The sequence below is a fragment of the Balearica regulorum genome, chromosome 3, assembly GCF_011004875.1.
Source record: "Balearica regulorum gibbericeps isolate bBalReg1 chromosome 3, bBalReg1.pri, whole genome shotgun sequence".
In the NCBI taxonomy this organism is placed as follows: domain Eukaryota; kingdom Metazoa; phylum Chordata; class Aves; order Gruiformes; family Gruidae; genus Balearica; species Balearica regulorum.
The window spans coordinates 34,961,062-34,976,897 of record NC_046186.1 but is presented as its reverse complement, the minus strand read 5'-3'; the positions used below and the strand labels follow the sequence as shown (position 1 = coordinate 34,976,897).

General features: G+C 39.0%; 1 long non-coding RNA gene across 2 annotated transcripts in view; it reads right to left on the bottom strand.

Moving 5' to 3' along the window:
* Positions 1-15,836, bottom strand: part of LOC142600945 (uncharacterized) — a 316,564-nt gene that overhangs the window by 1,680 nt on the left and 299,048 nt on the right. Inside the window, exon 1 of one of the 2 annotated variants that reach the window (XR_012834445.1) lies at positions 14,465-14,503. The exons of the other annotated variant lie outside the window; for it this stretch is intronic. This is a non-coding gene — a long non-coding RNA (uncharacterized LOC142600945). Of the gene's footprint in view, positions 1-14,464; positions 14,504-15,836 lie in introns of those variants that run through there. 2 annotated transcript variants of the gene reach the window in all.

The window sequence follows — 15,836 nt, the reverse complement described above, 5'->3', positions numbered from 1 at the left end:
GGGGGATGGGGAATGGGGGTTACGGTCAGTTCATCACACATTGTCTCTGCTGCTCCTTCCTCCTCAGGGGGAGGACTCCTCTCATCATTCCCCTGCTCCAGCATGGAGTCCCTCTCACGGGAGACAGTCCTCCACCAACTTCCCCAACGTGAGTCCTTTCCATGGGCTGCAGTCCTTCACGAACTGCTCCAGCATGGGTCTCTCCAACGGGGTGCAGACCTTCAGGAGCAAACTGCTCCAGCGCAGGTCCCCCATGGGGTCACAATTCCTGCCAGCAAACCTCCTCTGGCGTGGGCTCCTCTCTCCATGGGGCCACAGGTCCTGCCAGGAGCTTGTTCCAGCGTGGGCTTCCCATGGGGCCACAGCCTCCTTCAGGTGCCTCCACCTGCTCCGGCGTGGGGTCCTCCACAGGCTGCAGGTGGAATCTCTACACCCCCTCATCCTCCCTCCATGGGCTGCAGGGGGACAGCCTGCTTCACCATGGTCTTCACCACGGGCTGCAGGGGGATCTCTGCTCCGGTGCCTGGAGCACCTCCTCCCCCTCCTTCTTCACTGACCTTGGTGTCTGCAGTGTTTCTCTCACATATTCTCATTCCTTTCTCCCAGCTGCAATTGCTCTTGTTGTTGCACAGGGTTTATTCCCCTTCTTAAATATGTTATCACAGAGGTCCTACCACTGTCTCTGATTGGCTTGGCCTTGGCCAGCGATGGGTCCGTCTTGGAGCCGGCTGGCATTGGCTCTATCAGACACAGATTTTGCCAGACTTTCTACCTGACCATTTCAAAAAAATCCTGTGCTCTGCAACTCCGGTGCAGAGAAGTGTATGGAGCAAGTACCTTCAGCAAGGGTGTACTGAGTCAGGAGGGAATACCAAAAAATTAGAAGAGGACTTGGATTACCCTTCTGTACACAACAGAAAACCAGACATTGATATTATATGGTTATGCAGAGGCATACAAGTAGTGACACTGCAGCTTCCCCACAGCGCTATCCTCACTTAAACTGTCCGCACCAAAAGTATTACATATAGTAGGTTTTACAACCTTTGGAGGCACGGTCAGGATTACAGATTTCATTTTTCCTCATCATGCTTTGTCTCAGCTACTTTCTTCTTCTCATGCTTAGATTACCAGTGATGCCTCACATTTTTATCTCTGAAAGCCACTGTTAGTCTTAAGGTGTAGCAAGTATGTAGATGCAGTGGTCAAAATCCTTTGTATATAACATTTTTCTTATAGCAACTTTTACTTTCTTGATGGGAGAATAGGCAACATTTCCAGTCGGACAGGTTAAAAATATAAAATGAAAGAGGAAGGAAACTGCCAGAGTCATGCAGATAGTAAAGTAGAATATCATAAAGAAAGCATTTCCAAACACCTCATATATTGTCTTTGGGGGAACACTCTGGCCTATCCTGTTAGATTAATGTAAACCCTGTGTGTTCCATTTGAAAATTAAAAAAATGTCTTGAAAGGAAAACTGAGAATCTGGGTTATAAGCAGATGTAGAAATAATGTATTGAAGATAATCTAAATCTAAACACGCATGCACAAAAGCACATGCAAGATGGAAAAATGTATGGGACCACTTTTTCACCTTCCAAGGGACAGTACAAATTTTTCTTCTACACTACATTCTACTCTTTTGTAAATTCTTATTTGAAATTATTTATCCAAGTTATAAATGTTGGAGGTTTTGTTTATTGGGTTGTTTGTGGTTTTTTTTCCCAGCTATGACTCTCATTTTCTTCAATTTGTCTTATTGCAGCTTTACTTCTTATATTTGGAATCTTTAAAATTCAGCAGAAAACTGTGTTCCAGTACCCTGCACACCCACTCAGCTTCATCTTGTTCTCCTAGGGCTATTTACGTTCCCTGTCACGGCTCTCAGTTCCGCTTATTCACTACTGGTGTGAGAAATATTTGCCCTCCTACTGCTTCTACCTAATTGCACAACCATACACTGCAAGCTCCTTGGGTTGTTTTTATGTTCGCTAAGCATACCAACAGTCAATAAAATGATACCACAGCTAATGGATCTGGTCTATCAAAGCCCTATTCACTGTTATGGTCACTTTCATAGGTGACAAGAAACACAGATTATGCCTGAAAATTGGCTTATTTTGAGCCAGAACAAAGGATAAAATATTTTTGTATTTTAAACCATTTAAGAGAAACTGACTTGTTGTTTTGTGTTAGCTAAACTAATTTAATGTCCATGAAGAAGATAAAAGATGTCTTGCTATTGATGGGGTAGAGCAAATCTGAAAAGAGGAATGATATCTGCATTCTGCCTCCCATAGTCATTTTTACACCACTGAGCATGTCTCAGCTTACTGGGGTAGAAGCCAATACGCTGTCTTAGAATACAGAGTGCTACTGATCTGGGCAGTATATGCATGGGCTGGGGAGAGTCTAGGATTACTGGAGATGAGGCCTTGCAAAGAGAAATTAAACAAAAAAAAAAAAAAAGGAAACATTTTCCTAAATATATTCCTTTATTAGAAATAATATTTGAACAGCTTGATGCAGCACAACAACACACTATAAAGGAATCTGTATATCTTAATGTATTTGACCAGAAACTAATCTCATTTTACAGAGTACACTCCATATTTCACAATCCTTCCTCCCTATTTTCTGTTATATTATAGGATAATTTTATCTGGGCTTTTCCAGTCTCATGGGTTCTCGTACTTGAATTTGCTCAGAGGCAGGTCTGCAGGAGTTTGCCAAACCTTGCCTCTACATAGGTAACTCAAATCAATTTACTTTTTCTTTTATATTTGATGTCTAGAAAGGAGCGCTCTGCCCTAATGTTTCCTTAAAACTTTCCTCCAGAAAGGAATTTCTGTAGTGGTCTATAGTATAAATTCATTTACCTTGCAGTTCTGAGCAAACTCTAAGAGAAATTAAAAAAAAAGAAATATTTCTTTCAAATCCTGTCAGTTAGTGGTTGGTTTATAGACTTGAAAAGGAAATCTATATATTGCAAACATCTTTGCTTTCATTATCCTAATCAAAGTCTGATGCTTATTGATCCCATTAACCTGTCAGCTAAAGAGATTTCCAGCAGCAAGCAAGTTTATAGATAAAATTAGTAAAAAACACAGCTATGATTTGTAATATTTGATGGGTTTTCAGTATAACCAAATAATCCCTTTGCTCCTGTTATGAAGCAAAATTAAAAGGAGCAAATGATATGACTATTTTGTCATTGAATATCTGTCACACAGCTTCTTACATCTTTCTTGCCGTCAGTTTACTTGTATGTACCTGCTACGGTTATTTTCTGGCCACTCAAGGACACTTAGAAAAGCAAATGTACGTCATGAATAGAGGTCAGATAATTCGGAATTTATTCCAAACACAATTGTATTTTTACCATGTTGCCTGAGCAAGTATTGGAGACAATGTATTGCTAAATTAGCATTTTAGCTAATACATCTAGAATAATCAGAGAAACCTACAGTATGACTAACGGAAATGGAAGTTTCATGTGTCTCAAAATGTTTCCTTTCAAAATAGTCAGGAGATGCGTAGGAAGATAGTTTTAATAATTCTACACTTAATAAAGGAGATGTAGAAATTAAATAAATCCCTGCTGGATTTCAGCAGATGCCTTTGTTTTCTCCCAAATGTTTCCTACTGTGTTTTTCATGCTTGGTGCTGAAGATTAAACAGAAAAACTAAAAGGGAAACAAACAAAAATCAGCCTGTTATGCTCGCAGTGATTCTCCTTCTGTTTTCATTTATGCCAACTGAAATAACTGTAACTTTTTGGCTCATTTCCTGCTACTTTCATGATTAGATGATGCACTTTATGGCCCTACTATATTTCTTATGGTGTTGTGTGACTACTATGAGATGAATTATATTTATTCCTTTATTGTTTTTCACAGAAGGTCAAGATCCATAAGCAATGAAATGAATCTGTGAATGTCAGGGACAAATACGAGGCTTGCAGTATGGTAACCACTGACATGAGCATCCCCAAAATGGACAGAAATGCAGCTCTGAATGACATGATAGTAAGATCACTGGCAATAGGAGAGCAAATCTGCTTGAATAACAAAAAGAACAATAATCTGGATCCAACGTAAAATTCAGATTTGTCCCTCATCTGACATATCCCATATATCCTGTTTCCTGTGTACAGGATCTTGGCAGGCAGAAGGTAAACTTAAAACCTAAGCTTCCCTCTAAAGCATCTTGAGTGTGTACCACCCTTTGAACAAGTGGTTGGATTTGAAGGAGTGGGATCAGTAAAAGAGGGTGTAAGTATAGAATAAACACATTCATTGAAGAATGAATCTTCCAAATGTACTCTAGGGACCAGAAGTTGTAAGATCTTCATTTTCTGCTTCTGCATCAAGTCCAGAGGGAACCTGGGAAGAAGAGAAGACAGTGCATCCCTAAGGAGGGCTATATGGGACAGCCTCAGTTCCTTCAGTTGGAAGCCTGGATGAAATCTTTATGAGTTGAGGGCATTTCTTTCAGATAGGTTATCCTGTGCTGCTAAATTAATATATAAGTAAGTGTTATCCAACTAGTGTTTTAGTGGCTGGGACTGAGTATTTATAGTATTTTAAAAAACTAGTTCTTGATTCTATGTACATATTCCACTGGCTAAAATTGCCTGTCATTTTCATCTATTCTTGCATGGAAATGATTAGCAGTTCGGAAGACTAGCAGATATGATTAACATATCACTATATGTGTTTTTATACATGTAATCTGACCATCTGGGTCAAGCTAGGATGATGTCGCCAAGCTAGGTGAAGTTAGGATGGTGTTATTTCTTTAAATGGCTGAATTCCAACAGAACAATTCAGTAAACTTCCAGGGAGAGGGATTTAACCATGAGCATTTGGCAGGTGATTAGAAACATACCAGCTATCTCACAAGTCTCAGGCAGAAAGGATATCGAGTGTGGAGAAACCATTTCTAAAGAAGGAACCTCTTAGTATTTAAACCCATGAAAAGAGTCAAGCTAAAATTCTTGTTAGCTGATTGTTCATTTATTGTGATTAAATCCACAGCTGAAGAAAGTTCATTTGAATATCTGCATTATGCAAACTCTAATTTTTGCGCAGACAGAAAAGATGTCTTGTCACATGCATATGTTCCTAATGATGATAGTTACATCAGGTCTTGATGTTTTGGTGGTCCTTACAGATGGTGAGTACAATCCCAAATGGCTGCAATGGAAGCAGAAAGCTGGGTAGCTTGTGCCAAATTTCAGTTCAGAAAATGCAACAGAATGTTTTGACAATAGCAGAAAATTTCACTCAAAGTGATATAATAGTGGCATAAAGCATAACTTGACAGCCTAGAGAAGTAATATTTCCATCTGTTAATTTTGTGTGTAAACTGTTTTATTTATTCCCATTTCTACTGTAGCTACAAACAACATTTTCCAGAAGTGGCAAGTAATGTAACAGGATGATAGAGTGGGAAGTGCAAGGGAAGATGCCTGTTTCATGTTTATTAATACCTGTTTTCATATCTAGCATGTATTTAGGCATTTCAGTGTTAAAAATGAGTCGTATTTGAAAACACATGAGCAGTTGCTTATTATTGGTATTATCATATGGGTTTCAACTTGCCACATCATAAATACCAGATAATTTATGATTACCACACAAATCTCAAGCATTAAAAATTATCCTTTTGTTTCTTAGGCCTTGAAAACGTAGTGGATTTGCAGTAACATGTGGTTAGCTCTGTCTAATGTCAGCCACAACTTCTGACATTATCTATGGACATGCAGAACTCTCAATTACAGGAAAAAACAAGTCACGTTCCTTTCTCCTTTTAATATCTTTGTTTATAAAGCTATCATTTCGGGGTGCCTGGAAATGCAAGTTCAGTCCACTTAAAACATGTGAACATACTAAAGAATTTCACAAAGTTGTTATACAGCATGGGAGCATGTATAAATGTGATATATTAATGTGAACTGTGAACAGTAAAGCATGGAATTAATTTTAATGTGACATTTGATAATATATTTTATAAGGCTACCCAGAGAAAATTTATAATACCTCTCTTATGTAAAATATATTAATAGTTAGCCACATCAGGAATAAATAATGATTAATGTGCAAAAATTTAGTGTTTCACAAAACCTACATGTAGATTTTCAATTGCAGAAGGAGGATTATACAGTAAACATTTTACAGCTATCGCAGTCAGACATGAGGAATGGATATATGCAACCAAATCTGGTGTATAATGTAAATTATAAATTTTCACAGCCTGTTCTTTCTAACAATTCGTAGTTGAATTGGAGCATGTATTTCAAGAAAGCACCTAATCTTAATTTAGAAATTTCAGGTGATAGACAAATCTCACATTCCTTCCTTACCTTTTCCATTTGTGAATTACATCCAGCTAAACAAAAACATCTGAAATTAAAATAGCCTAGACTGTAACACCCAACTAAAAAAATGTCTTTACTTGATAGCAAAGCTGAATATTGTCTTTATCAACAAAAGATATCTTAATTTTAAGACTCTCCAAATGACACGCTTATGGCATTTGTGATATTTCAGAATGCAATGGGAGCTGCCAGATCCAGCAGCCTGGCAGGTGAGACTGCCACAGCTCCATGTCCCCAGGTCCAGCCTGTAGTGCAGCTGAACCTGGGCATGTATTCTGGATACATACACACATACACACGTGTATACACACATGTCTGGGTGCACAAATTAATATACAGAAACACTGGCACAAACATAGATGGAACATGTGGTTTAATCCTGTCCCGCTCATGGCATCTTCCACTTAGTAGGAAATATACATATATCTACACTTGTATATAGAATCATAGAATCATTTTGGTTGGAAAAGACCTTTAAGATTGTCAAGTCCAACTGTTAACCTTAGGCAGCCTGTTCCAGTGATTGATAACCCTTTTGGTGAAGAAATTTTTCCTAATATCCAATCTAAACCTCCCCTAGTGCAACTTGAGGCCATTTTCTCTTGTCCTATCACTTGTTACTTGGGGCAAGAGACCAACACCCACATTGCTACAACCTCCTTTCAGGTAGTTGTAGAAAGTGATAAGCTCTACCCTCCCTTTTCCCATCCTTGATTCTTCCCCCAAACATCCCATGATAAGCCTAGTACAATCCCAAGTTTCTCTTCTGCACCCATAATGAGTCCCATATATGGGTATATGGTGCAGCAGGCAGTGAAGTGACTCAGGGAACCTCTTGACTCATGATGATGGATTGATGATCTCCCGGGACATCCCTGGGAAGGACTGGGTTGGGGGCTCATGTCTCTGATGGGGTTATTGGTCATCCCCAGCCCACCATTGAACCTCTGTGCCTTTGTGTCTGAGTGGAGATGAACCTTTTATCACATAACCTAACACAGAATTCTGGACTTTATTAGTGGTGATATATTTTGATATAGATAAAAGAAGTTTGTAAAGTGTGAGAAACAAGATTTCACTTACTGTACTGAAAATATACTTCAAAATAGAAGTTTATCTAAATGTAAATTAGTTTAATGTTGAATACAGTATCATGCTGTGTCAAGATTTATGAATCTATAAATATAAAAAGAGAGCATGAAGTCTCTGAAGTCTAATTTAACTAAAATTAGCATCTCATGTCCTGTGTTTTCTTAGAAAAGATATTTAATGAGAGCTTTTATAAGACATGAAAGAGAAAAGGAGGAATGTGAACATAAAGAGCAAAGATGGAGTCTGCTTGATATTGGTTTCTATAATTAATTTGACAACATCATTTAATCCAACATCTGCAATGAATGTTTAAAGCTACTCTACTTGGAAAAATTTGAGACTCACTTAATTTTTCTCTCAGTCACTTGTTAATGGCTTCAGATGATTTAAGTCAAAATACAGTTCAATTAAAAGGCAATCTTCAGGACACGGACTCTGAAAGCACATCAAGGGGAAAAGGACGTACTTAAGCTTCAGCAAGGGATAAACTGAAGCGTGTTGAGCTAATGAGTTTTTTCCAGTATGCACCACTTACTTAAGTTCAGCAGACTATAATCTGGGATCTGGAAGTTGGCCAAAGCCTATTTTATCCATAATGTTAAAGACTTGGTAAATTTTCTCCATTAAAAGCCTTTGTGTACTTTCATAAATTCAAACACTTTTAAAATAATTATTCATTGCCCTGAGAAGAACATAGCTCCTCTACAGAACTGTAGGCAGGTTTGAACTGTATTACATTTTAAACTAGTAGTCTGTCTGTTTTTATGAAGTCTGCAGAAAAGGAACACTGCAAAATACAGGTCTGCTCACGTCCTTTTGCAACTTCTGTATATCTTTGTGCAGCAACTGTGTTACCCTGTTCATGATTATGTAATGGATTTTTTAAAAAATCTGGACTTTTTTGGTTATTAGAAAATATTGCAAGAAAATGTAATTACTTGTTATCATTAATAAAGGAGCATGGGGTCAGAAAAATCACTGGTAGCATACTTAACTGTAGAGATTTAATCAAAATCCTTATAAAAGATTCAGCTAAATTATATAAAAGCTTAAAAGCATTTATTTAAAGAACATGAGACAGGGCCACACAGCCGGGCTTGTAATATCATTTGTTTATAATTTATGTCATTTCAGGACAGAAGAAAACCAAAGACGTTAATCAAATAATGAAAATGTAACCATGTTGTATGTGATGTAAGTAGAACTAAGGGAACTGGAAAATGGTGGACTATCATGACAGGAAATAAAAAACATGAATACTTTGCCACACATGTCATATGGAAGCCAGTAATAGAAAACAGCTCCCTCCTTTCATGTTTTGTGAGAAAGACAACCAGAAAGGATTGAATATGTAATTGTAATCACTGTTTATAAAAGGTATGAGTAGGAGAAAACTCAAATTAGTCTTTACTGATAGTATGGAAAAGTTTTATCTCAGAGTTGTAAAAGGACTATTTTTTATGCTTTCACAGACTATTCAGTCAGCTGAGGCATTTTCAAGAAGTCTTGGTGTCAGAAAGATTTGCCCGAAGAAGCGTTTCTGAGAAAAGTGAGGGTTACCAAATTTCTTGATTAGAAACAAAAAAAGCTTTGAAGATATCAATATGTTTATTGAACTTTTGATAAATGATGCATTTTGGTTTCCTCATTTGAGGTGGCATTTTCTTCTGAAATCAAGGTAATTATAGTAACAGATTAAATAAAACTAAATTCATTAAACCAAAGAGTAAGTAAAACTTTGGATTGCTGAAGTTCTTTTAAAAAGATTACTTTTATTGCGAAGATTGGTCAAGATTTTTACATTTCATTCTGATACAATGCAGTGCAATTCTGTTGACAGCAAATTGGCATCTACAATTTTTGGCATGAAAATATTGGACTATAATTTCACATTTAAAAGATGCCTATTGTTTATATTTCAGAATAAATTTCTTAATTGCCATACATATGCATTTCTGTTTTTATTCTCTTCTCTTAGAAGGGAAGTTATATATCTCAAAGCGTCATTACCCCATTTAATCATCTTCAACAAAGAAATGTGCTTTGTATGGTTGCCCCAGGGGATATATATTGCACTGCAGTTGGTCTTTTGCTGAGAAAATAAACCAACAGGCTAAATATTTAATTCTGTTGACATTTAGCTAGACATCTGCAGCTGGAACAAACTGTCAGAGAGACTCATGAAAAGAAAGAAGGTGTCACTAATAGCCAGGTTACAAGAGATATGAATGTGTCATAATACATTGCTGTGGGAGATCAAAGCTTGTTTGAGTATCAGAGGTAAGATAATTCCTTAGCATGCCATCCCAGATAGACTAATTAACACACGGAGCTGGGAGAGAGTCTTGTGGTTTCATTTTGGACAGAAATGTTCATACAGCTTTATATATCAAAGCCTCAAGTCGGACATGTGAAGGTTGGGCAAGCCTGGTGAATTGACTGTGAATGGCCTTCGGGAATAGCCACACATAGGGCTTTAAAAAGCCTGCACCTGGGTGTGAAAGAAAAATGCGAGTGTGCCTGTTTAGCTGTACAGGAAAAAGCACATTTAGCACCAATATCACCCCATTATCCAGTCAGAGGGGAAGAATAAGACAGAGGACTAAGAACATACCTGAAATACAGACATTTGTATATTAAATCTGAATTACCAATTTATTAGTAGGACAAAAGAATGCTCTGTTTTTTTCCAGTACCCTCTGTACTAGCTTTGCTTTCGGCTTGTCCAGATAGAACCTTGGACACTGTTCCCTTAATCTTCATGTTTCAAAAGCAGTATGAAAACTCAAGCATCCTTCTGTATGGGCTAGGTTAAAAGATCAGTTATCAGCTGGGTACTTTTTGAATACTTGTAGCTCTACAGCCAGAATCATCTTCCTGTCGTTGTGTCATTTCATCTACACAGTGTCAAGGATGATACATACAAGCCCATCAGGACCTCAGACAAGACCACATTCTTGTGGTCTCTAATACCTTGATGGAAAATGTCTGGGCTTGCCTTTTTAAATGATCAAAAGCCTATTCTTTAACTGAGTTTGGAAGGTATTATGGGTATTTCAGATAACAAAGTCTGTGTTTTTCTACTACAGTTCAGTAAGTTCATTGTATTGATGTCCTAGTCATTCTTTCCACTTTGTATCATATATTTGTGTAAGTCAAAATGGAAAACATTTTAAAATTAGTATAGACTTGCCCATCCAGAAAACTTCCACCTGTTTCCACTGAATAAGCTTCCTGTTCTACTGAATATGTATTCATATCAGAGAATAACTGTATTTAAAACTTACCATTCTGGGAATTACTTACCCGTAGTGAGGTTGTTTCTTTTTTTTCTTTAATAACTAATAATAATAATAATAATATGCTGTTTTGTAAGGGAACTGGCAAATATGTATATTAAAATATTTAATAATGCTCTTTGACATTAGATTATGAAGCAAAGAGAATTGCACTAGAATAAGAAAATGTACTTTCTGTATCCTGTTCATTTTGATTGGATTATCAGACAGTAAACACCCCTATAAAAGGTAATAAATTTAATTTTTTTTAAATTATTAGCAAAGTTGAGCCAGAGCTGTATGTGACGTACAGAAGATACAGTGATTTCAATAAAATTATCCTTATAAGAGAAAGGAATGCTAGTATACTTCACAGAAACTTGGAAGAAAAGTGATTATTTTTCAGATATTTCTGTTTGTCGGGGTTTAGAATTAGGAATTTCACATTTTAGGTTAAACTTAAGAAATCCTTACCTTAAGTTTTTTAGGATGGGATTTAAGTCACCTACTCTGAAATAGCCCAGGGGTAGTCATTTCCATCCACATTATTCTAAACTGCCTTGGTAGCCAAAGTTTAATTAATTTGTGTCATATTAAGATGAAATTAATAGCTTTGTTTTCTCTCCTGACTAGAAAGACAACGTAGATAACTACTTCAGGCTTAGAGAAATAATTTCTAGATGCCAACATCTATAGGAATGTAAGCCTCTTTACTAAGTTGCTTTAGGGCCTATAAAAGCAGATCATATACTTCTCCAAATCTGTAGATTTTTTAAAGGTGTACTGGGCACATATGCATTTGTTAAAGCCATTGCTTTTCTTGATCCAGCCAACAAGGATGAGTAGTGTGGTTATCATGCATCTCTCTGGATTTATCTGGAAATTTTATCCTGGAGCTAAGAAACTTGCTCCACCCAAGGTCTACTTCAAACTTCTCTGAAACCTTACAATTCTTTTGCATTAGTATTTTATGAAGAAAAAGTCCTGACCATATCTGTTTTAGGGTGCCAAATAATTTCTGTAGACTCTTAGAGTGCTTCAGGGATGAATTCAGACAATCGCACTTAGATTCTGGTCTATGCAGATTTCAGCCTCCTTTTCTTTAAAACCCAACTCAGTCACCTCCATTAAAGTACTGCTGGAAGTCATAAAATATGACAGCAAATCAATCCATCAGTCACCGTGCTTTTGTGGTGGGTTAATCTTGACTGGCTGTCAGGTGCCCACCAAGGCCACAGCTCCTGCCAGGAGCCTGCTCCAGCCTGGGGTCTCCATGAGCTGCTGCTTCCTTCAGGGCGTATCCACTTACTGCAGTGTGCGATCCTCCACATGCTAAGGTGTGGATATCTGCTCCACCATTGTACTCCATGGGCTGCAAGGTGACAACCTGCTTCATGATAATCTTCGACATGGGCTGTGGGGGAATCTCTGCTCTGGTGCCCAGAGCAGCTCCTCCCCCTCCTTCTTCACTGAACTAGGTGTCTACAGGGTTGTTTCTTTCTTTCACAGTCCTCTCACACACTTATACAGCATTTTTTACACTTTCTTAAATATGTCATTATAGACGTGCCACCAGTATCACTGATGAGCTCAGCTTTGGCCAGACGTGGGTCCATCTTTGAGATGACTGAAATGAGCTCTGTCTGACATGGGGGCAGCTCCTGGTCTCTTCTCACAGAGGCCACCCCTGCAGCCCTCCACTACCAAAATGTTGCCACGTAAACCTAATCAGTTTTTCAGCCTGGATCTCTATAAGCTCAGGAATATCAAGGTCCAGGTATTTAGTTCCCATCTAAACTGTGATTCACAGGTAATTCAGGATGTGCCAAAACACCTGCTAAAACCTGATGTACTAAACCGGGCTCAAATTATTGCTAGATCAATAGAAAAGCAGATAGTTCTGTGCAAAACTCATTTAGTGTAATGACCTGGTTTCATCTGGAAGTATGATATTTTGTTACCTATATTACATTACACAAAACTGTACTTTTTACTACTGATATAAAAGATAAATGTCATTGAGCAGAGACTCATTACAAGTTCCACAAAAGTATTATGCCTATGTGAAACTGGCACTGAATACCATGGCAAGTTGAGCTAGGGATATCACACAGCTACAGTTATAGCCACCAATGAATTTTCAACTTTTTGCCCACCTCTTGGACTTTACTCTAACCTCGTAGAAAACTACGAGAAAGAGCTGGAGAGCATTTTATCTCATTGTGTCAAGATTTGGGATAGGCTTTACAGCCCTGCTTCCTTTCCCCCTCAAGTGGTATATAACACAGCTATTCAGGCCTTAACATGAGCTTTCCTTACAGTGCTTGATGCTATTATGGGTGAATCAAAAAGAACTGGTCCATTTCATTCTCTGCTTTCATCTACCTGTACGTTATGTTACTTACATTCTTTTGTTTTATTTCACATATTAATATAATCAGAAACCCATGTTTTTCCTCTTCATGTGCATGGGAAAGGCTATGGGGAAATTCTGATTCTTTTGTGTTGGTGGAATTACATGTACCTTCACTTTGAGTACAATTCTGCAGGCTATGCTGGAGTGAGTCATTGACCTCTCAAAAATACATTTTATTTTCCTTAATGTTTTGACATTTAGAAGTTTCTCTTTGGACATTCTTTCCAATGTTAAGGAAGAGACAGGGAAGAGAATGTTTAAAATGAAAAGCAGTAGCTAACCTGTTTTTTTAAACAGCTTAAATGTTTTAGTGTTTTCAGGTGAAGTATTGTTTTTGTAACTGGCTTGCTTAAAAGGAAGAGTAGTAGAAGCATCAAAACATGAAAAGGAAGCAAATTCAGGGTGAAGTCCACTGTTTGGGTGGGAGGCTGAATGTAAGTAGTGTGCAGAATTTGTAAATTAGTGTTGCAAATTTACACTGAAATATTGTGCATGAGAGGAAAGTTCCTTTTTCAATGCTTCATTCTTGTGGGAAAAGACTAAAAAGTTGAGAATTGCCTTGCTACTTGACTTGTAACAACACGCAAATTGCAAGACTATCTTATGCCAGTTTAGTGGTGTCTGTTCAAATCACTGGCTTTTCCGCTCCCTTGGGCCTGCTCTGCACTCGTCTGTCCAAGGAAGGGTGGGACAGAGGTGGGGACTATTAGATACAGTTTTTCTTCCCACTACATCAAATCACATGAAAACAGATTCTTCAATCCTTTTTCTTCTTTCCTTCAGAAAATTATGTGATAACAGAAACAATTTGTAGCATACCTGGAAAGTTAATACATCTGTTCAAAGGGTTTTGGGAACAAATACTGAAAGAGAGACTGTCTCATGAAGAACATCCATGCAGCAGCTCCACCATTTAAAATGAAGGTCTCTTAGCTCATGCATGTCCAGTAAATCTAGAGAACAGTTATCTTTAAGCATTCAGGCATAAACTATGCAGTGTTGTGGTGGGTTGACCTTGGCTGAGGGCCAGGTGCCCATCAGAGCCACTCTACCACTCCCCTCCTTCACTAGACAGGGGAGAAAAGGTATAACAAAAAGCTTGTGGGTTAAGATAAGGACAGGGAGAGATCATTCACTAATTATTGTCACAAGAAAAACAGACTGAACTTAGAGAGGGAATTCATCTAATTTATTACTAGGCAAAACAGAGCAATGAGAAATAAAATCAAATCTTAAAACACCTCCCCCCACCCCTCCCATCTTCCGAGGCTCAACTTCACTCCCGGCTTCAACCTCTGCCCCCCTCAGCGGCACAGGGGGACGGGGAATGGGGGTTATGGTCAGTTCATTACACGGTGTTTCTGCTGCTTCTTTGCCCTCAGGGAGGGGACTCCTCTCATCGTTCCCCTGCTCCAGCGTGGGGTCCCTCTCACGGGAGACAGTCCTTCACGACCTTCTCCAACGTGAGTCTCTCCCATGGGCTACAGTCCTTCACGAACTGCTCCAGCATGGGTCTCTCCCATGGGGTGCAGACCTTCAGGAGCAAACTGCTCCAGCGTGGGTCCCCCACGGGGTCACAAGTCCTGCCAGCAAACCTGCTGTGGCGTGGGCTACTCTCTCCACGGGGCCACAGATCCTGCCAGGAGCTTGCTCCAGCGCGGGCTTCCCATGGGGCCACAGCCTCCTTCAGGTGTCTCCACCTGCTCCAGTGTGGGGTCCTCCACGGGCTGCAGGTGGAATCTCTACACCCCCTCATCCTCCCTCCATGGGCTGCAGGGGGACAGCCTGCTTCACCATGGTGTTCACCACGGGCTGCAGGGGAATCTTGCTCCGGCGCCTGGAGCACCTTCTCCCCCTCCTTCTGCACTGACCTTGGTGTCTGCAGATGTTCTTACGTCTTCTCACTCCTCTCTCTGGCTGCAAAAGCTCTCTCTAACTGTTTTTTCTCTTTCTTAAATATGATATCACAGAGGCGCTGATTGGCTTGGCCTTGGCCAGCGGCGGGTCCGTCTTGGAGCCGGCTGGCATTGGCTCTATCAGACACAGTGGAAGCTTCTAGCAGCTTCTCACAGAAGCCACGCCTGTAGCCCCCCCTGCTACCAAAACCTTGCCACGCAAACCCAGCACAAGTGTGTTTTTGGAAAAAAATCAGGTCCTTAACACTCCTCCCGACTCACACCAATAATCAGAATTCTGTAGTGGGCTGTTGGTAGGTACAGCTTCACCTGCACTAACTCCAATGCCCAAATATGAACATCTAAGTATATTCTCTTTCAGAAGAACTGATATAAAAGCAAACCTAACAGAGCTTGTTCTCTGCCTAAAGCTGAATTATCTTCCACCAATGTGTAAAATGAGGTAGAGATACAGCCCAGAGAAGGTATATCCAACCTGTCTTTCTGTACTTACAAACACGTTGGGCAGGAGGAAAGAGAGGAGAGAACTTTGCACTCAGTGTGTTCCATGCAGATCAAATAATGAACTCCAAAACATTCATGAAGAAAGATGGGAGTTGCTTCAAAATAGTTCTTTTAACCTTGGTTACCATCTGCAGGTTTATTTCTAAATCCATGTGTTTCAAAATAGGAATGGTAAAATAGTACTGTTAATCAAAAGGAAACCAGTGACTGTTTTAAGTATGGCAATTTTGGCTCTAAACCTATCT